This window comes from Trachypithecus francoisi, unplaced genomic scaffold (assembly GCF_009764315.1).
Source record: "Trachypithecus francoisi isolate TF-2019V2 unplaced genomic scaffold, Tfra_2.0 Lachesis_group21, whole genome shotgun sequence".
NCBI classification, from domain to species: Eukaryota; Metazoa; Chordata; class Mammalia; order Primates; family Cercopithecidae; genus Trachypithecus; species Trachypithecus francoisi.
The window spans coordinates 47,555,273-47,578,266 of NW_022681467.1; the positions used below are offsets into that span (position 1 = coordinate 47,555,273).

General features: G+C 44.9%; 1 pseudogene; it reads left to right on the forward strand.

Moving 5' to 3' along the window:
- Positions 1–22,144: 22,144 nt before the first annotated feature.
- On the forward strand, positions 22,145–22,188 carry LOC117069145 (annotated as a pseudogene).
- The last annotated feature ends 806 nt before the right edge of the window (positions 22,189–22,994 follow it).

A 22,994-nucleotide genomic window follows, 5' to 3' on the forward strand; every position in this document is an offset into this window, starting at 1 on the left:
CATGGTGGCATGCGCCTGTAGTCCCAGCTACTTGGGAGGCTGAGGCAGGAGAATTGCTTGAACCTGGGAGGCAGAGGTTGCAATGAGCTGAGCTCACGCCACTGCACTCCAGCCTGGCGACAGAGTGAGACTCTGTCTCAAACAAACAAACAACAAACAAAAACGAGTTTTACGCTATTCTATAAATAAAAGGGTTTCAGGGTTAGCCCATGAAAGGCCCCAGTGGCAAAGCTGTAATGTGATCAGAAATGAAAAGCTCAAAATAAGATTTCAGTCGGTGATGAAACAAGGCAAGGATTATTAATCTCACAGGCGTTTCATTTCTCCGGAAACTGAAGGCACCTTTGCCAGGAGAAAAAGGCAGTTTCTCATGGCAGGGACCCAGCCTTGACTTCCCCAGGATCTGTCCACATGAACGTTGTAATGAGTCCACCCAAGATGGGGACTCTCCATTGTATGTCCATTTTATGACATCTTTTTATATTTCACAGGAGAGGATTCTGAATAAAAATGAGCTGGGCTTTTAGGGCTGTTTTTTATTATCAGCATTTGGTAAAAAACATCCTTAATGAGGTGTTAAGAGTCATCCTGCATCCTATTGTGGAGGAGGCCTGGGAGCTCATAAACCCCTGAAAAGCCACAGGGCAATTTATGATCCTTGATGCCACCCCTTCCTGACACAACCGCTTCAGACGGAGCATCTTTAGTTCTTGGGCACTTCCTGCAATTTACACGCCCAAGCTGCTTCGACCACAAGCTGAATTCAACCTTATTAAAGTTCAGCCCAGGATTCTTCTCGCCAAGCTGTTCACCTCTGAGAAACTCTGGCCAGCCTGCCTGAAATTAATGAGAGTTTCCGTTGAGTCTGGACTGAAGGTGTGGCTCTAGAAATTGTTCACATTTCTCTCCTTACTGGTGAGGAATTTAACAGTTATGGTGCTGGGGAAAAACAGTAACAATAACAACAACAAAAACCACTTTTGCTTCTCTGCATGAAGAGGAGTTCCTTGATAAATACTGTGTTTTACTCATAAGTTAACATCCTTTCTGAAATCGACTTCGATTAAGACTGAGGGTGCCGTTCTAAGCCCCAGAACGACATGCTACTTCATTGATAAAAAACAAATACCGCCACTCATATAAGGGATCTAAAATAGCCAAATTCATAGAATCAAAGTGTGGAATGGTGGTTGCCAGGGGGTTGTGGGAGAAGGCAATAGGGAATTACCGATCAACCAATAATCAATGGGCGTAAGGTTTCAGTTAAACAGGAATAAGTTCTAGAGATCTGCTGTATGACATTTAACCTAGAGTCAACAACAGTAGATTATACACTGAAAAACTTGTGAAGAGGGTCAGCCTTGTGTGGCCGGGCACAGTGGCTCATAGCTGTAATCCCAGCTCTTTGCGAGGCCAAGGCAGGTGCATCACCTGAGGTCGGCAGTTCGAGACCAGCCTGACCAACATGGAGAAACCCCATCTCTACTAAAAATACAAAAAATTAGCCAGGTGTGGTGGTGTGTGCCTGTAATCCCAGCTACTCGGGAGGCTGAGGCAGGAGAATCACTTGAACCCGGGAGGTGAAGGTTGTAGTGAACAGAGATAGTGCCACTGCACTCCAGCCTGGGCGACAAGAGCAAAACTCCATCTTAAAAAAATAAAAGAAAACAAACAGGGCCAGCTTTGGTGGGTCACATCTGTAACCTTGGTGGGTCACACCGCCTTGGTGGGTCACACCTAGCACTTTCAGAGCCCAAGGCAGAAGGATTCCTTGAGCCTAGGAGTTTGACATCAGCATGAGCAATATAGTGAGACCCTGCCTCTATTTTTTATTTTTAAAACCCCAAAATTTGTTAAAAGGGTATATCTCATGGAAGTGTTCCTCTCAATCAAGTGAAATAAAACAACCACCACAAACCAGCCTTTGTGATGGTGACAAATATCTCAGGTTTAGTCTTGAAATCTGTAAATTGAAGAAGAAAGAAAATAATTTAATCCTTTTTTTATATCCTTTTTTTTGTTTGTTTTTGTTTGAGACAGAGTTTTGTTCTTATTGCCCAGGCTGGAGTGCAGTGGCGCGATCTTGGCTCACTGCGACCTCTACCTCCCGGGTTCAAGTGATTCTCCTGCCTTGAGTAGCTGGGATTACAGTTGCCTGCCACCATGCGCAGGTGGTTTTCGTGTTTTTAGTAGAGACGGGGTTTCGGGGTTTCACCATGTTGGTCAGGCTGTTCTCAAACTCCTGACCTTGTGATCCGCCCGCCTGGGCCTCCCAAAGTGCTAGGATTACAGGCATGAGCCATCCTGCCTGGCCTGTTAAATTATTATTTATTTTCTTTTTCTTTTTTCTTTTTTTTTTTTTTTTTGAGACGGAGTCTCACTCTGTCGCCCAGGCTGGAATGCAATGGCATGATCTCGGTTCACTGCAACCTCCGCCTCCCGGGTTCAAGCAATTCTCCTGCCTCAGCCTCCCAAGTAGCTGGGATTACAGGTGCACGCCACCACACCCAGCTAATTTTTTGTATTTCAGTAGAGATAGGGTTTCACCATTTTGCCCAGGGTGGTCTGGAACTCCTGAGCTGAGGCAATTCGCCCTCCTCGGCCTCCCAAAGTGCTGGGATTACAGGCGTGAGCCACCACTCCCGGCCCATCTTCTTTTTTTTTTTTTTTCCGAGACGGCTAAAAAGGGCTCCGTTACCAAGGCTAGAGTGCAGTGGCAGATCTCGGCTTGCCGAAACCCCCACCTCCTGGGTTCAAGCAATTCTCCTACCTCAGCCTCCTGAGTACCTGGGATTATAGGCAGGTGCCACCACGCCCAGCTAATTTCTGTATTTTTAGTAGAGACGGGATTTTACCATGTTGGCCAGGCTGGTCTCGAACTCCTGACCTTGTGATTCGCCCACCTTGGCCTCCCAAAGTGCTGGGATTACAGGCATGAGCCACCATGCCTGGCCTATTTATTTTCATTATAACCGACAGTTATTTAATTAAGTATAAACCTTTAGCTAAGTATTGTGAATATGTGTTATGTCACTTGACTAACCTATAAAGTGTGAACAGTTATTAGCATAACAGGTGAGGTTCTTGAGTCTCAGAGAGGTTAAGTGATTTGCCAATGGTCACACAGCTGGAAAGTGGCAAATCTGGGATTTGAACCTAGGAACATATGACTGTAAAAACAGTCCTCCAAGTCATTTGACATGAAGCTGCCTTTTGATGATGTAAATGAGATTGTGACTTGGAAAGCTGTCTCTAAATGCCTAGTTAAGAGAGATGTGACCAAGACATCAGAAATTTTGAGCAGAAGAAGGTTCTGGGAATCAACTAATTAAATAATGTGATTTTAGAATGATTAGGCTGAGAGTCTACCTTGGGTCACAAACTAAGATAGAGATGTCAGATGAGAAGACAGATGCCCAGCTGCTCCCTGGGCTCCCTGTAGTGCTGTGCTTAGGTTCTCAGACCCGGGAGCCAGAGCCTGGGCTCAATATTGAGCTCCAGTGCATACTAGCTGCTTGGAGTCTGAGGCAGAAGAATTGCTTGAACCTAGGAAGCAGAGGTTGCAGTGAGCTGAGATTGCACCGCTGTACTCCAGCCTGGGTGACAGGGTAAGACTCTGTCTGGAAAAAAAAAGAGAGTAATTATAGAAAGATTAAACAAGTTTAAAATGTGTGACATGCTTAAAATAGTGATAACTTGTAAAGGTATCGTTATTGTGGCCACCATTGATAGTCTTGAAAATTGCAACGTTCCTATTTGATGAGTTGAATGTACAAAAACATCCATGGGTACCATTATCATCTTTATCCCTTGGGAAACAGCTAATGATGAATAAACCTGTACAATTTATTTTTCTTTTTTTCTTCTGAGATGGAGTCTCAGTCTGTCGCCCAGGCTGGAGTGCAGTGGCGTGATCTCGGCTCACTGCAACCTCCAACCCCTGGGTTCAAGCAATTCTCCTGCCTCAGCCTCCTGAGTAGCTGGGACTACGAGCGCGCACAACTATGCCTGGCTAATTTTTGTATTTTTAGTAGAGATGGAGTTTCACCATGTTGGCCAGGATGGTCTCGATCTCCTGATCTCGTGATCCACCCTCCTCAGCCTCCCAAAGTGCAGGGATTACAAGCATGAGCCACCACGCCTGGCCTGTACAATTCATTTTTCTAAGCCACTAATCTGATCATTTCACTGCCTTAACACTTTACCATATTTACCAATCACATATCTGATAAGTATCCAAAATATAAAAACAACTCTCACCACTTGACAATTATATTCTTTGTGTTTTTTGCTTTTTTTTTTTTTTTGAGATGGAGTCTTGCTCTGTGCCTGGGCTGGAGTGCAGTGGCCGGATCTCAGCTCACTGCAACCTCTGCCTCCTGGGTTTATGCCATTCTCCTGCCTCAGCCTCCTAAGTGACTGGGACTACAGGTGCCCGCCACCACGCCCGGCTGATTTTTTGTGTTTTTTAGTAGAGACAGGGTTTCACCGTGTTAGCCAGGATGGTCTCGATCTCCTGACCTCGTGATCCGCCCGTCTCGGCCTCCCAAAGTGCTGGGATTACAGGCTTGAGCCACCGCGCCCGGCCTATATTCATTGTTTTTAAGACAAAAAATCCAATTAAAACAGGGAAAAATAGAATAGACACTTCTCCAAAGTACATATACAAATGGCCAAAATGCACACGAAAAGATCCTCAGGATCATCAGTCATTAGCGAAATACAAATCATAACTGCAATGTGATGCTCCCTGAGACCCTGCAGGGTGGCTATAATAAAAAATATGGGCCGGGCGCGGTGGCTCAAGCCTGTAATCCCAGCACTTTGGGAGGCCGAGACGGGCGAATCACGAGGTCAGGAGATCGAGACCATCCTGGCTAACATGGTGAAACCCCGTCTCTACTAAAAAATACAAAAAACTAGCCGGGTGAAGTGGCGGGCGCCTGTAGTCCCAGCTACTCGGGAGGCTGAGGCACGAGAATGACATAAACTCGGGAGGCGGAGCTTGCAGTGAGCTGAGATCCGGCCACTGCACTCCAGCCTGGGCGACAGAGCGAGACTGTCTCAAAAAAAAAAAAAAAATATGGACAGTAACATGTGTTGGCAAAGATGTAGAGAAACTGGAACTCTCATACATTGTTGGTGGGAGTATAAGTGGTACACCTACTTTGAAAAAAAGTCTGGTAGTTTCTTAAAATATTAAACATATAATTTTCCTTGGACTCGGGAAGGGGAACATCACACACCGGGGCCTATCATGGGGAGGGGGAGGGAGGAGGGGGGAGGGATTGCATTGGGAGTTATACCTGATGTAAATAACGAGTTGACGGGTGCAGCACACCAACATGGCACAAGTATACATATGTAACAAACCTGCACATTATGCACATGTACCCTAGAACTTAAAGTATAATAATAAAAAAAAAAAACATATAATTTTCATTTGATCCAGAAGTTCTACTCCTAGGCATATATTCAAGAGAATTAAAAACATATGTCTAGGCTGGGCAGGGTAGCTCACACCTGTAATCCCAGCACTTTGGGAGGCCGAGGCAGGTGGATCATGAGGTGGGGAGATCAAGACCATCCTGGCTAACACAGTGAAACCCCATCTCTACTAAAAATACAAAAACAAAATTAGTTGGGTGTGGTGGTGGGCTCCTGTAGTCCCAGTTACTCAGGAGGCTGAGGCAGGAGAATGGCATGAACCTGGGAGACGGAGCTTGCAGGGAGCCGAGATCGCGCCACTGCACTCCAGCCTGGGCGACAGAGCGAGACTCTCTCTCAAAAAAAAAAAAAAAAAAAAAAAAACCAAAACATATGTCTACACAAAAACTATTTTTTTTTCTTTGTCGTTTTCTTTTTTTAGACAGGGTCTTGCTCTGTTGCTCAGGCTGGAGTACAGTGGTGTGATCTTGGTTCACTGCAGCCTTTTCCTCCAGGGTTCACGCAATTCTCGTGCCTCAGCCTCCCAAATAGCTGGGATACAGGCATGTGCCACCACACATGGCTATTTTTTTTTTGCATTTTTATTAGACATGGGGTTTCACCATGTTGGCCAGGCTGGTCTGAAACTCCTGGCCTCAATAGATCTACCCACCTTGGCCTCCCAAAGTGCTGGGATCCACTATGCCTGGCCCTCTATACAGAAATGTGTATACAAATGTTTATAGCAGCATTATTCCTAACCTCCAAAAAGTAGAAATAACCCAAATGTCCCTTGACTGATGAACTGATAAACAAAATATGGTCTACCTATAGAACAGAATATTATTCAGCTGTAAAAAGGAAAGAAGTAGGTCACTGACAAAGAAAAGAGAGAGCCCAGAAATAAAACTTCATGTATATGGGCAAATGATCTTTGACAAGGGTGCCAAAACTACACGATGGGAAAAGGATGGCCTCTTCAACAAATGGTGTTGGGAAAATTGGATATCTACATGCAAAGAAATAAAGACGTACCCTTATCTTCTTGTGCCATATACAGAAATTAATTCAAAATGGATTAGGAACCAGGGCTGTGTGTGATATCTTACGCCTATAATTCTGTCACTGTGGGAGACCGAGGCAGGAGAATTGCTTGAGGCCAGGAGTTTGAGGCCAGCCTGGGCAACATAGCAAGACCACATGTCTACAAAAATAATTTTAAAAAGGATTAAAAACCTAAACATAAGACCTGAGATTATAAAACTTCTAGAAGGAAATACACTGGGGCGGGGCGTAGTGGCTCACGCCTATAATTGCAGCACTTTGGGAGGCCAAGGAAGGCGGATCACCTGAGGTCAGGAGTTCAAGACTAGCCTGGCCAACATGGTGAAACCCCATCTCTACTACAAATACAAAAATTAGCTGGGCATGTTGGTGGGTGCCTGTAATCCCAGCTATTCAAGAGGCTGAGGTAGGTAGAATTGTTTGAGCCTTGGAGGCAGAGGTTGCAGTGAGCTGAGATCGTGCCACTGCACTCCGGCCCGGGCAACAGAGACTCCATCTCAAAAAAACAACAAAAAAAAAAAAAAGAAAAAGAAAAAGAAAGAAATATAGGGGAAAAGTTTTATAACACTGGAATGAACAATGCTTTCTTAGATATGACAGCAAATGTACAGCTAACAAAGCAAAAATAGACAAACAGAATTACATCAAACTGAAAAACTGCTCAGCAAAGGAAAAAATCAACAGAGTGAAAAGACAACCTACAGAATGAGCACAATACTTGCAAACCATATACTAGGCAAGGAATTAATATCCGGAATATATAAAGAATTCTTGGCTGGGTGTGGTACCACATGCGTGTAATCCCAGCACTTTGGGAGGCCGAGGTGAGTGGATTACAAGGTCAGGATTTTGAGACCAGCCTGGCCAACATGGCAAAACCCTGTCTCTACAAAAAAATACAAAAATTAGATGGGTGTGGTGGTGGGCCCCTGTAATCCCAGCTACTTGGGAGGCTGAGGCAGGAGAATTGCTTGAACCCGGGAGGCAAAGGTTGCAGTGAGCTGAGATCGCACCACTGCACTCCAGCCTGAGTGAGACTCCATCTCAACATCTTAAAAAAAAAAAAAAAACAAAGAAGAAGGTAGCGTATTGTCTTGTCCATGTTGGGTATTGCTCTGTGCATGTCTGCAAACGATCTTAAGAGCACCAGGAGTATTAATTTGGGGGCTACAAATAAATTTCAGTGAGTAGGTGAATTTGAAAATATGCAGGCCTCGATTAATGAGTATCACTGTCTTTTGAAAACCACCATTGCATAAGTGCATTTGGAAGAGCCAGCCTCATTCTGATGATGAAAAACTGTGGGAGTATTGCTGGAGAAATGTTAGGAGTCGAAATTTTTCCTTATTTGCAGCTGAGAGTCTCCTAACTGATCCAGAACCCCAGATTTCACCAAGAATTATGAATGAAAGGGAGTGTTTTCCATAGCATCTGGGAAACAGAGATTTCACACACTCAAGATGAGTCACAACTGATTATTGAGGGATTCTCTGTGGCTAGGATATTTCAGTCAAGAGCTGAAGAATGCAGAAGTCCCTCCTCCGTACAGGAGAGCCTATCTTATTATTTCCTTCTCTTTTGTTCCTCAGACATGGCTGTTTACTTTTTTTATTTTTGAGACATAGTTCCACTCTGTCGCCCAGGCTAGAGTGCAGTGGCGTGATCTTGGCTCACTGTAATCTCCGCTTCCCGGGTTCAAGCCATTCTGCCATTCTCATGCCTCAGCCTCCTGAGTAGCTAGGATTACAGGCATGGGCCACCATGCCTGGCTAATTTTTGTTTTTTGTTTTTTGTTTTTTGAGACGGAGTCTCGCTCTGTCGCCCGGGCTGGAGTGCAGTGGCGAGATCTCAGCTCACTGCAAGCTCCGCCTCCCGGGTTTACGCCATTCTCCTGCCTCAGCCTCCTGAGTAGCTGGGACTACAGGCGCCCGCAGCCGCGCCCGGCTAGTTTTTTGTATTTTTTAGTAGAGACGGGGTTTCACCGTGTTAGCCAGGATGGTCTCGATCTCCTGACCTCGTGATCCGCCCGTCTCGGCCTCCCAAAGTGCTGGGATTACAGGCTTGAGCCACTGCGCCCGGCCTAATTTTTGTATTTTTATTAGATACGGAGTTTCACTAATTTGGCCAGGCTGGTCTTGAACTCCTGACCTTAAGTAATCTGCCTGCTTTGGCCTCCCAAAGTGCCAAAGCACTCAAGTGGGTAGAGGCCAGGGATGCTGCTAAACATGCTACAATACACAGGACAGCTTCACACAAGAGAAGTATTTGGCCCAAAATGTCAGCAGTACTAAGATTGAGAAACATGGTTTACAGGAAGGAACTTGGGTGACAGTTTTCTCTGTATGACCAGAATGCTAAATTCCTTAGGATCTGGATGGGTTAATTTGCAATTAAAAGCCTGATAAGGACTCTTCAGTGTATGTGGCATGGTGTCTAGTTTCCTGGCTTAAATTCCTGGAATTCCTCATGATATTTTGAATAAGATATGAAAATCCAGAAATTATTGCCCAGCTGTGTTTTCAAGTGTCTACACTTCCCTGTGAGACAATTCAATGGGATTCACATCACTCAGACCAAAAAGCATTTCTAAGGCTGGGTTGTTCTAGATCAAGGCTCTGTAAGATACCGTCCCGGCCAAGCCTGCCCATGAACAGAATGGCTTTTATATATTTCTTTTTTTTTTCTTTTTTTGAGACAGAGTCTCGCTCTGTCACCCAGGCTGGAGTGCAGTGGCCAGATCTCAGCTCACTGCAAGCTCCGCCTCCCGGGTTCACGCCATTCTCCTGCCTCAGCCTCCTGAGTAGCTGGAACTACAGGCGCCCGCCACCTCGCCCAGCTAGTTTTTTGTATTTTTTTTTGGAGAGATGGGGTTTCACCGTGTTAGCCAGGATGGTCTCGATCTCCTGACCTCATGATCCGCCCGTCTCGGCCTCCCAAAGTGCTGGGATTACAGGCGTGAGCCACCGCGCCCGGCCTATATATTTCTTTAATTAGATGAGAAACAATCAAAAGAAGGCCGGATGAGGTGGCTCACACCTGTAATCCCAGAACTTTGGGAGGCCAAGGCAGGCAGATCACCTGAGGTCAGGGGTTTGAGTGAGACCAGCCTGGCCAACATGGCGAAATCCCATCTCTACTAAAAGTACAAAAATTAGCCGGGCATGGGCTGGGCGCGGTGGTGGCTCACGCCTGTAATCCCAGCACTTTGGGAGGCCGAGGTGGGTGGATCACCTGGGGTCAGGAGTTCGAGGCTAGCCCGGACAACATGGTAAAACCCTGTCTCTACTAAAAATACAAAAATTAGCTGGGCATGATGGCACAACCCTGTAATCCCAGCTACTTGGGAAGCTGAGGCAGGAGAATCACTTGAACCCGGGAGGCAGAGGTTGCAGTGAGTCGAGATCGTGCCATTGCACTCCAGCCTGGGCTACAAGAGAAAAACTCCGTCTCAAAAAAAGAAAAAATTAGCCGGGGATGGTGGTGCACGCTGTAGTCCCAACTACTCAGGAGGCTGAGGTAGGAGAATTGTTTGAACCTGGAAGGTGGAGGTTGCAGTGAGCTGAGATAGTGCCACTGCACTCCAGCCTGGGTGACAGAGTGAGACTGGGTCTCAGAAAAAAAAAAAAAGGAAAAAGAAAGAAAAAAAATCAAAAGAAGAATATTTTATGACATGAAAATTATATAAAATTCAAATTTCAGCGTCCACAAAGAAAACTTCTTTGGAACAGTCACAACCATAATTTATATAAAAGTATTGCCCAGGGCTGCTTTTGTGCTGTAACACAGAGTTGAGTGGTCTCACCACAGAAGCCATAGGGTCTGCAAAGCTGAAAATATTCACCACCTGCCCTTTTACAGAAAGACTTTGCTAATTCCTGCGCTAGATACTAAAGACCTTAGTGGATTTTTTCTTTCCTTCCCTCCCCCTACCCATTTGTTCTTTTATTTTCTTAAGATCAAAATTATCCTGATAATTTGCAGGTGTAGACACAGAGCAAATGACCAAATGGACATTCTTCGAGAAGCTGAGTGCAGAGGGGATTAGCTTCCATGCAGGGGCGTTCATGTGAAAGATTCCTCTTAGATGAATTTAGGGAACAAAGACCTCGTGGTCAATGATTTCTGTGGGTATGAAAGTAAAAGACTGGCTGAGTTCTTTTGTCAGTTTTGCAGCACAGATCATACAGTTACTGAATACTCCTCTCCACAGCAGTATTCTTCTAATGCTTCACTCCATGACCTCACAAAAATAATTGCTGGGAAGCAAATTTACTTCGCCCTCTGCCTTTATTTGCTGACCAAGGGGCTCAGCCGATAGCCGTATTGTTGATGGAAATGCAGAAGTGGGTGGAGGGAAGAAGAAAGAATACAATTTGGCTAGGGAAGATGGATATATTGAAAGGATTCAAGGATTTGTCTTTGCTTTATAATTGGAGTCAGGATTTTCCTTCAAGTTACCCTGCGCAGACTGGAAAGAAACCTCTGCGGTCTCCTCTGCCCCCATGGCCTGTCAAACTCTTTCTCAACAAGTTGAAATCTGACTTTTAAATCCTTGTCATTTTTATGATTATATGATTACAGCCAACATTACAACTTGTCCAGTGAATGGGCTTTTTTTTACAAAACAAAATTTTTTTGGTACTGAGCATCAGGCTATGTTGACCAGGCTGGTCTTGAACTCCTGGGCTCAAGCAATCCTCTTACCTTAGTCTCGTTTTTTCAAATTCTGAGAATGTTTTTATTCAGAAAGAAAGCAAAAACTGATTAAAAATGATTTGTATGCATTGGGAGCAGTTGGGATTTTTTTTTTTTTTTTCTCTAAGTCCACAGGAGTTTTCACCAATGGCTTTCAATTCACCCTGGAATTTTTGGAAACGGAAGCTCCCATCTTGGAAGCAAACCTACAAACAACCTTATATTGTCCCACACCCTCATTTTAGAAAACAGACCACTCTTTGATTACCGTGGGGATTACCTGGAGTGATCTGGGATTCCCTTGGCAGGCAACAAAGTGGAGAGATTTTCCAGCCCTTTAATTTTTTTTTTTTTTTTTTTTTTTGAGACGGAGTCTCACTCTGTCGCCCGGGCTGGAGTGCTGTGGCCGGATCTCAGCTCACTGGCTCACTGCAAGCTCCACCTCCCGGGTTCACGCCATTCTCCTGCCTCAGCCTCCCGAGTAGCTGGGACTACAGGCGCCTGCCACCGCGCCCGGCTAGTTTTTGTATTTTTCGTAGAGACGGGGTTTCACCGTGTTAGCCAGGATGGTCTCGATCTCCTGACCTCGTGATCCGCCCGGCTCGGCCTCCCAAAGTGCTGGGATTACAGGCTTGAGCCACCGCGCCCGGCCCAGCCCTTTAATTTGTAAAACGAAAACCTGTCTTGGCTGCTACTGGTAGAAAAATAAAAAATGAATACACCCAAAGTAAAAGTTAGCAAGGATAACTGCCAGGCCAGACACAGTTTGTTGTAAGCCCCGCAATGTGCATTATTGAAAGTGGTTTCCTTCCCCCAATACTTAGGCGTCCAATCAGTCAAACCATGTGATAACTGCTTATCTCCTCTAATACGACTGAGATGTGTTTGATGACCCTTTGCATTTCAATCGTAAAGCTCACCTTAGGTAAGCACCTTGAGGAGAAAAAAGAAATTCACAAGTCTCAGCTTTTGCATTCATGGAATTTTCTTTTCACAATGGAAGGAGAGTTAAGTTGGTGCCCATTAAGGGGAGGGGTGCAGAGATGGTGGAAAATCTTTGAAAGGGAGGGGCGCAGTGTTCAGTTTGTGTGTAGTGCACACACTCATACACAAAAGTAAAACACTTCATTTGGGTTAAATGGATGAAAAGCAATTGAAAGAAGAATATTTTATGATGCGTAAAAATGATATGAAATTCCCATTTCAGTATCCATTAAGAAAGCTTTATTGGAATGTAGCTTCAGGTCTCAGAAGCTAAAATAGTAAAGCAAAGCAAAGCAATCCTCAGAGAGGAGGAAGATGAAAGACGAACTGGCTACTCTATGCTTAATTTTTAGCTACCCGAGGACAGAGGAAAAATAGAAAATGTGTATAAGGAAAGATTTCCACGATTTTCGTAATCATAACTTGGAATGTCTGACTCCCTGCACCCACAGTGCTTTTTATAATCCTCTACCCAGCAATCTTCTGTGAAATGGGGAAGAAGCAGGGTACCTCTCTCATAGGAGTAAAAGGTTGACAAATAGACACATGTTTATTCTAGCCTGGCACACAGTACACGCTCAGAAAATCTTACCTGTTATTCTTATTGGGGTGGTTATTGGTAACAGCAGTTGCTCTCGTACTTTTCCATCTCCTATTGTTGGAGAAGTATTAGACTGGTGCAAAAGTAATTGTAGTTTTTGCCTTACTTATTAAAAAAAAATTTTATTTTATTTTTTTCAGATGGAGTCTTGCTGTGTCACCCAGGCTGGAGTGCAGTGGTGTGATCTCAGCTCACTGCAACCTCCGCCTCCTGGGTTCAAGAGATCCTCCTGCCTCAGCCTCCCCAGTAGCTGGGATTACAGGCACCCACTACCAAGCCTGGCTAATTTTTGTATTTTTAGTAGAGACAGAGTTTCACCATGTTAGCCAGGCTGGTCTTGAATGGCAAGTTATAGTCGGTTGGTGCAAAAGTAATTTCTGCAATTAGTTGATATAACTACAACTTGGTTATAACATGGTATAACTTCATTTGGGAGCAGTTTGGCAGTATTTGCCAAACTTTAAACGTATACTTTCACGCAGCAACTCAGTTTATAGGAATTTTTCCTGTGGATCAACTCCCTCTTCATATGCCAATCAGAATTCATATTTTTGTTTTGAATTCCAAACCACGTGCATGTATTATTGTTTTAGTTCTGCGTTATCAGGATGTACATATTTAGGATTATGTCACTTGGTGAATTGACTCCATTATAATTTTGAAATGTCCCATTTTATCCCTGGAAATATTTCTCAAATTGAAATCTATTTTGTCTGAAATTAGTGCAGCCATTCCACTTTATTAGGCTTTGTGTTTGCATGGAGTATCTTTTTCAGTTCTTTACTTCTAATCTACCTGGGTCTTTATATTTAAAGCAGGGTTTCAGGCTGGGAGTGATGGCTCATGCCTGTAATTCCACAACTTTGGGAGGCTGAGGCAGGCGGATAACCTGAGGTCAGGAGTTAGAGACCAGCCTGGCCAACATGGTGAAACCCCTTCTCTAGTAAAAATACAAAAATTAGCTGGGCGTGCTGGCGTATGCCTGTAATCCCAGCTACTTCGGAGGCTGGGGCAGGAGAATCACTTGAACCTGGGAGGCAGAGGTTGCAGTGAACTGAGACTGTGCCACTGCACTCCAGCCTAAGCAACAGAGTGAGACTCCACTGCAAAAAAATAAGAAATAAGAAATAAAGTGGAGTTTCTTAGAGACAGGATATGGTTGGGTCTTGCTCTTTTACAAAACCAAAAATCTCTGACTTGAATTGGAATATTTAGATCATTTAACCTTACAGGAATTTTTTATATGGTTGAACTCAAATTTACCATCTTGCTCTTTATTTTTTATTGTCCTATCTGTAGTTTATTCTTTTTCCTTCTTTTGCCTGGCTCCCTTTGGATTATTTTTTAGGATTCCCTTTTATTTCCATGACTGGTTTATTAGCTATATCTTTTTTTTTTGGTTGCTGTAGGGTGTGAAGTATTCATCTTTAGCTTATCACAATGTACCATCAAATAACACTTCACATATAATATAAAAATCTTGTAGCAATATACTTCCATCCCCCCATGTCTTCTGCACTGCATTTGTCATATTACTACTTATGTTATAAACCCTGAAATTTTTTTTGCTTTAGAGTCAATCGTCTTTTTTTTTTTTTTTTTTTTTTGAGATGGAGTCTCTATCACCCAGGCTGGAGTGCAGTGGCATGATCTCGACTCACTGCAACCTGAGCCTCCCGGTTCAAGTGATTCTTCTGCCTCAGCCTCCCAAGTAGCTGGGATTACAGGTGCACGCCACCATGCCCGGCTAATTTTTGTATTTTTAGTAGACATGGGGTTTCATCATGTTGGCCAGGCTGGTCTTGAACTCCTGACCTCATGATCCTCCTGCCTTGGCCTCCCAAAGTGCTGGGATTACAGGCATGGGCCTCCGCACCCGACCAATTCTCTTCTTTATAAATAAAATTTTAAGTTTAGAATAGTTTTAGGTTTACAGAAAAATTGAAAAGATTGTACTAAGAGTTACCATATACTCTATGCACAGCTTCCCCTGTTATTAACATCTTACATTAGCATGGTACATTTGTTTTAATGAGTTAAACTATTAGCCATACATTATTATTTATTTATTTATTTTGAGACTGAGTCTTGCTCTGTCACCCAGGCTGGCATGAAGTGGTGCAATCTTGGCTTACTGTAACCTCCACCTCTGGGGTTCAATTGATTCTCCTGCCTCAGCCTCCTCAGTAGCTGGGACTACAGGTGCCCACCATCACACCCAGCTAATTTTGTGTGTATTTTTAGTAGAGACAAGGTTTTACCATGTTGGCTGGGTTGGTCTCGAACTTCTGACCTCAAGTGATTCACCCACCTTGGCCTTGCAAAGTGTGGTATTATAGGTGCGAGCCACTGCACCCGGCCAATTTTTGTATTTTTAGTAGAGATGGGGTTTTACCATGTAGGCCAGGCTGGTCTTGAACTCCTGACCTCAAATGATTCACCCGGCTTGGCCCTCCAAAGTGCTGGGATTACAGGCACGAGCCACCGCACCTGGCCAATTTTTGTATTTTTAGTAGAGGTGGGGTTTTACCATGCTGGCCATGAGTCAGTCTCAAACTCCTGACTTCAGGTGATCCACCCACCTTGGCCTCCCAAAGTGCTGGGATTACACGTGTGAGCCACCGCGCTGGACCAGCCATACATTATTATTAATTCAATTGCATGCCATATGCAGGTTTCCTTAGTTTTCACCTAATGTCCTTTTACTGCGTTAGGATCCTATCTAAACCACCACATTACATTCAGTTCTAATGTCTCTTTAGGTTACACTCAGCTGTCATTGTTTCTTAGACTCCCCTTGTTTTGACAACCTTGAGAGTTTTGAGGAGCACTGGGCAAATATGTTGTAGAATGTCCCTCAATTAAATCGCTGGAACCCGGGAGGCGGAGGTTGCATTGAGCTGAAATTGCGCCATTGCACTCCAGCCTGGGCAACACAGCGAGATTCTGTCTCAAAAAAAAAAAAAAAAAAAAAAAGAATATCCCTCAATTTGGATGTATTTGTTGTTAAATGTTTGTGGAAAGAAAACCACAGAGGTAAAGCCATTCCCATCACATCAGATCAAAGGTACATTCTATCAACACGACTTACCATTGTTGATGTTAACTTGGATCTCCTGGCTGAGCTAGTATTTGTTTACTGTAAAGAAAATCTTTAGCTATGTGTTTATGAGCTCATGTCTACTTTCAAAACCAAAATGGCAGAAATGGAGAAGTAGTTTGCCAAAATCCCCAAGAACCATATACTTTGGATAACGACAAAATTTAGAGTTATTCTGGTGCGGGCACCTCTCCAAGTCACCCTCAGTGTCCTCACCAGTTCCTTACTACCTTGCTCCTCCAGCCAACTTGGTCATCAGAAAGTACTTATTTATTTATTCATTCATTTGTTTAGGGCCTGTGACCTTGCAGTGACACATTCTCTTTCTGTGTCTCTGCATCAGGTTTCTCTTCAACTCCCTGAGCTTCGGAGAGTTCCTCTTACCTCCTCTGTCCTTCTTGAGTGCTGGGATGGTGGGCATTGGAAAAAGACTTTGAAAGCCGTATATATAGTACTATACAAAAGTGAGTCATTGTTGCCGGGCGCCGTGGCTCACGCCTGTAATCCCAGCACTTTGGGAGGCCGAGGCGGGCAGATCATGAGGTCAGGAGATCGAGACCATCCTGGCTAACACGGTGAAACCCCGTCTCTACCAAAAATACAAAAAAATTAGCCGGGCGAGGTGGCGGGCGCCTGTAGTCCCAGCTACTCAGGAGGCTGAGGCAGGAGAATGGCATGAACCCGGGAGGCGGAGCTTGCAGTGAGCTGAGATCCGGCCACTGCACTCCAGCCTGGGCGACAGAGCGAGACTCCGTCTCAACAAAAAAAAAAAAAAAAAAAAAAAAAAAAAAAAAGCACAAAAATTAGCCAGGTGGTGGTGCACACCTGTAATCCCAGCTACTTGGGAGGCTGAGGCAGGAGAATCACTTGAACCCAGGAGGCAAATGTTGCAGTGAGTTGAGACTGGGCCACTGCACTCCAGACTGGGTGATGGAGTGAGACTGTCTCAAAAAAAAAAAAAAAAAAAAAGAATGAGGCAGAAAGTTTATGTAACAACATAGAAAGTTATATAGATCAGTTCTAGAAAGTGCTACCCAATAGAACTTTCTGCAAGAATGGAATGTTCTGTGCTGTGCTGTCCAATACAGTAGCCACTAGCCACATGTAGTACTTGAAATGTGGCAAGTGCAATGGAGAAACTGAGTGTGTAATTTAATTAATTATTTATTTTATGTTATTAATTAATTTATTTTTAGAGACACAGTCTTGCAATCTTGCCCAGGCTGATCTTGAACTTCTGGCCTCAAGCAATTCTCCTTCCTAAGCCTTCCAAGAAACTGGGATGTTAGGTGTGTGCCACTGCACCCCGCTATTTATTTGAATTTAAATTCCCACATGTGGCCCATGATATTGTACTGGACCTCACATATTTCAAATGTGTTTTGAGAACAGGCTAGTTGAAAAATGAAGAGTATGATCCTCTAAAAGATAATAAATAATATATATTAATTTATAAAGTTTTTAAAGTCAGATGGAAAATACACTCAGTGGGTTTCCCTGAGACATGCTGAAGACCTTTTTTTTTTTTTTTTTTGTGACGGAGTCTCCCTTTATTGCCCAGGCTAGAGTGCAGTGGCAGGATCACAGCTCCCTGCAACCTCTGCCTCCTGGGGTCAAGTGATTCTCCTGCCTCTACTTCCCAAGTAGCTGGGACTATAGGCGAGTGCCACCACACCCGGCCAATTTTTGTATTTTCAGTAGAGACAGGGTTTCACCATATTGGCCAGGCTGGTCTTGAACTCCTGACCTTGTGATCTACCCACCTCAGCCTCCTAAAGTGAAAGTGCTGGTATGAGCCACTGTGCCTGGCCATGTTGAAGATTTTTAATACCATATATTTACACAGTATTTGAATTTTTAAATAAGGAATACAATTTGTTTTGAAATAAATAAACACTACAAAATAAAGTCAAACTCTGAAATTCTAAATTACTTCTAGTTAAATGAACCGAAGGTGTGGTAGGAGGAGAAACCTGAGAGAATCTTCTGGAAGAATTATCAGAATTTCACGTACTCTGAGGAAGACGCTGGGGGTGACAGGTTTGAAGCCACCAGCTGGGGTTAACAAGGTACCATGGGGGCTCTTAGGAGGTGGGTTTAGGAAACAATTTTCATAAAGACAAAGAAAGCTGAACTCTAATGCTCTGCTCCTCTGGTGGGTTGCAAATTCTAGAATAGTGTCTTCTTACTGTACCCCAGTGCTTAGCACAATGACTAGCACAGAATTGCTGTGCAGTAGACAGGAATGAAAGCCTGACAAGATGCTTCAAAGCTTTCATTACTGGGAATTTAGCATCCAAGTTTAAACATGGTCTCTGTTGGTACCAAAGTGCACACAGGTTTTAAGTATTTTAAAAGAGTGCCCAAAATATAATGGAAAGAGGCCAATACTTCCCTTTGCCAGGCCCTCCCTGCCAAGTCTAATAAACTGATAGATGGAAATTAGAATCGGGAGGATGGGCATTGTGGGGAAGGACAGAAATCTCTCTTTGCCTTCAGGAAGTTGCAGTTAGGTAGATTGACTTTATGTGGGATAGAGGTGGGGGTGAGGATAACATCGTTTTGTTGTTGTTGTTGTTGTTGTTTGAGATGGAGTCTTGTTCTGTCAGGCAGGCTGGAGTGCAGTGGCATGATCTCGGCTCACTGCAGCCTACGCCTCCTGGGTCAGCTTCCTGGGTTCAAGCGATTCTCCTGCCTTAGCCTCCTGAGTAGCTGGGATTACAGGCAGTGCCACCACACCCAGTTAATTTTTGTTGTATTTTTAGTAGAGACAGGGTTTCCCCAGGCTGGTCTCGAACTCCTGACCTCAAGTGATCCACCTGCCTTGGCCTCCCAAGTGCTGGGATTACAGGCGTGAACCACTGCACCCGGCCTGAGGATAACATAGATCTAAAGACCCTTGATGTGGAGAGTTTTTCTTAAACTTTAAAGGTAACGGTATTCTCCACACTAGCAGGGGCACAGGAATTTCACGGAGTGCTCTGATTAGTGTAGTGTGATTTCTTGTTCATCCCCTGAACCACGAGGAAGCCAATGTTGATAGTAGGGGCGTGAGATACAGGTCTCTGATTGGCTGACTTGGCTGGGTAGATGGGGCGTGTGCAGTAAGGCAACATGATTGACAGCTTCCCCTGCCTCAGTGGAGTCAGGAAGGAGTTCCCTAAAGGTAGTGGGATGACTGATGAGGAAAAATTTTGCTGAGAAGACGAGAGCAATGTGCCGCACAGCTCCACGGGCCGCCATTCTCACAGAATCACACAGATATGTACATCCTTCTTCCTTGCTTAAAATTCCCAAACTGCTACCTCAGCTGCCCAGTATTAATACAGTAAAACAGACTTACCCACCCCTGTGGGAGGCACCTCAGCCTCAGAGGCACCCCCGTCTCCATCCCATTATCTCTGGATGACGTGACTTCTGCTGGTTTAGTCAGGATGTGACTTCTCAGGAGCTAGTACCCTGTGGGCAAAGGATACATTTATTTACCCCTAAATTATACACTCCTATTATATCCACAATTATGTACTCCACACAGTATATGGCGGTCCAGTGTATAAATATGGAGGCATAACCAGATAACTGGAATCTAATCATTCTACAAATATTAACTAGGGCCCTCCCATGTGCTGGACCTTTACTTTTATTTTCATCTCTCTAGGTCTCAGTTTCCTCATCTGTGAAATGAACATAACTCCGTTTGAGGATTCAGAGGCAGTACACATCAAATATTTAACACAAGTACCTGGCACCCAGCACACACTCAATAAACAATAGTTGTGCTGGGCATGGTGGCCCACGCCTGTCATCCTATGGGAGGCCGAGGTGGGTGGATCACCTGAGCCCAGGGTCTCACTATGTTGTCCAGCCTAGGAGACTAGCCTAAGAGACTAGCCTGGGCAACATAATAAGACCCTGTCTCTACAAAAAGCACAAAACATTAGCCAAGTGTAGTGTCTGTCTATATCCCAGCTACTTGGGAGTCTGAGGTAGGAGGATTGCTTAAGCCTAGGAGCTTGAGGCTGCGCAGTGAGCTATGATCGCACCACTGCACTCCAGCCTGACCCACAGAGCAAGACTCTGTCTCAAAACAAAAACAAAAAACTAAAAAAAACAACCACAGCTGTTATTAGTGTTCTACCATGCCTGGTGACCCTCAATTATGTAGCCACTGAGTTTTTTGTTTTTATTTTGTTTTTGAGACAAAGTCTCGCTCTGTGATCCAGGCTGGAGTGCAGTGGCGCAATCTTGGCTCACTGCAACCTCCGCCTCCTGAATTCAAGCACTTCTCCTGCCTCAGCCTCCTGAGTAGCTGGGATTACAGGCATGCGCCACCACACCCGGCTAATTTTTATATTTTTAGTACAGATGGGGTTTCACCATGTTGGACAGGCTGGTCTCAAACTCCTGACCTCCACCTGCCTCGGCCTCCCAGGTTCTCAGTGACAGCCTCAGCTGCACTTGAGTGACAAAGAGCGTGTGATCTGTCCTCAGCCTCTGACCTTTTTTTTTTTGAGGCCGAGTTTTGCTCTTTTTCTTTTTTTTTTTTTTTTGCCCAGACTGGAGTGCAATGGCACGATCTCAGCTCACTGCAACCTCCACCTCCCGGGCTCAAGCGATTCTCCTGCCTCAGCCTCCTGAATAGCTGGGATTACAGGCGCGCACCATCATGCCCCGCTAATTTTTGTATTTTTAGTAGAGACGGGAGTTTTTCCATGTTGGCCAGGCTGGTCTCAAACTCGTAACCTCAGGTGATCCGCCTACCCCAGCCTTCCAAGGTGGTGGGATTATGGGCGTGAGCCACCGCGCCCGGCCTAGCCTCTGACTCTTAACAGCTGCAGTCCCAATAATTGTGGACAGAAAAAGCTGTCTTCACTATGCCCTTTCTGAATTCCTGGCTCACAGAAGCCTGGTGAAATGATAAATCATGATTATTGTTTTAAGCCATTCATCTTGGGGATAATCTGTTACACAGTAAGGAATAGTTAATAAAGGGGAGAGGGTGGGGCGCGGTGACTCACGCCTGTAATCCCAGCACTTTGAGAGGCCAAGACAGGCGGATCTCTTGCGGTCAGGAGTTTGCGACCAGCCTGGCTAACATGGTGAAACTCCATCTCTACTAAAAATACAAAAATTAGCTGGGCATGGTGGCGGGTGCCTCTAGTCTCAGTTACTTGGGAGGCTGAGGCAGAAGAATCATTTGAGCTCGAGAGGCTGAGGCTGTGGTGAGCTGAGATGGCACCACTGTACTCCAATGTGGGTGACAGAGTGAAACTCTGTCTCAAAATAAATAAATAAAAAATAAAGGGGAGGGAGAGTGAGGTGGAAGGTGATAGGAGAGTGAGTGCTAATTAAACAGGGTGGTCAGGGCAGACCTTTCTGATGGGGGGACGTCTGAGCAGAGACCTGGATCAAGTGGGGGAGCAAGTGAGGTGGATATAGGGGAGAAGCTTTCAAGCAGAGAGAAGGGCCAGGGTAAAGGCCCTGGTGGAGGAATGCGCTTGTGATTCAGGATGGGGGCCGGTATGACTGGAGCAATATGGAGGAGAAATACAGTGGCAGGAAGTAAGATCAAAAGAAGGGGCGAGGAGAAATTGCAGGCTATGTAGACCTTTGCAGGGAATTGAGCAGAGAATGCTGCAATATGATCTCAGCTGAAGTTTAAGGCTACTTCGGCTGCTGTACGGAAAAATAGTGGTTAGTGAAAGCATGGACGGAGGGAGAAGCCAGCTGGGAGGCTACCATGGTTGTCCAGGTGAGACATGGACGGTGGCCAGCACTAGTGCGGAGGAGGAAGTGAGATGTGGTCAGAATATGGATATATTCAAGGTAATGGTGACTCACTTTTTGATAGAAACAGGGTATCAGAGAAGCAGAGGCTGGCAGAGCGGATGAGTTCTAGGCGGTACGCAAAGTGTGGACCATAGACCAGCAGCATCAGCAGCACCTGCGTCACGTGTGAGAAATGAGGACTCTCGGGTGCTGCCTCTACGTACTGAAGTGTAGCAAGACTCCCAGGTGTTCCCCATGCACATCAAACTTTGAGAAATGTTATTCTAGGTTGCTGTCAAGGCTGGCTGCAGATTTGAAACACCTGGCAAGCTTTTACGACCGATGCCAATGCTAGGTCTGGAGGTGGAGGGGCTGTGTTTGTTGGAGGGGCTGTGTTTGTTGGTATTCACGTTTTTTAGCTCCTCAGATGACCCTCATCTAATCCTTAGATCTCCATCCAGGCTTTCCACAAACTCTGTTGGTTCTGACATCAAAATATATCCCAGTGTTACAGCTCTTTCAGAATTTGTCTAGCAGGCTTCCCCCTCTCATGCTTAAAATAATAAAAATTAAAATAAAATATATCTTAAGTCTCATGCCTGCAATCCCAGCACTTTGGGAGGCTGAGGTGGGAGGATCACTTGAGGTCAGGAGTTTGAGACCAGCCTGGCCAATGCAGTGAAACCCTGTCTCTACTAAAAATACAAAAATTAGCAGGGTGTGGTGGCGGGCACCTATAGTCCCAGCTACTCAGGAGGCTGAGGCAGGAGAATTGCTTGAACCTGGGAGGCCGAGGTTGCAATGAGCTGAGATCACACCATTACATTCCAGCCTGGGCAACAGGGTGAGGCTGTGTCTCAAAACAAAACAAAAGATGAAGTCTTGCTATGTTGCCCAGGCTGGTCTCGAATTCCTAGCCTCAAGTGATTCTCCTGCCTCAGCCTCCTGAGTAGATGAGACTATAGTTGTGAGCCACAGAGCCTGGCTCCCACCCTCATTTATGTTATTTTTAGATTGAGTTTTCCTTTTGGTGTACAGTTTTGTTTTTTTTTTTTGAGACAGGGTCTCACTCTGTCACCCAGGCTGGAGTGCAATGGTGCCATCTTAGCTCATTGTAACCTCGGCTTACTGCAACCTTCACCTCCTGGGTTCAGGTGATTCTCTTGCCTCAGCCTCCTGAGTAGCTGGGATTACAGGTGCCCACCACCATGCCCAGCTAATTTTGATATTTTTTGGGAGAGACAGGGTTTCACTGTGTTGGCCAAGCTGGTCTCAAACTCCTGGCCTCAAGTGATCCACCCACCTCAGCCTCCCAGAGTGCTGGGATTACAGGCATGAGCCACCACACCCAGT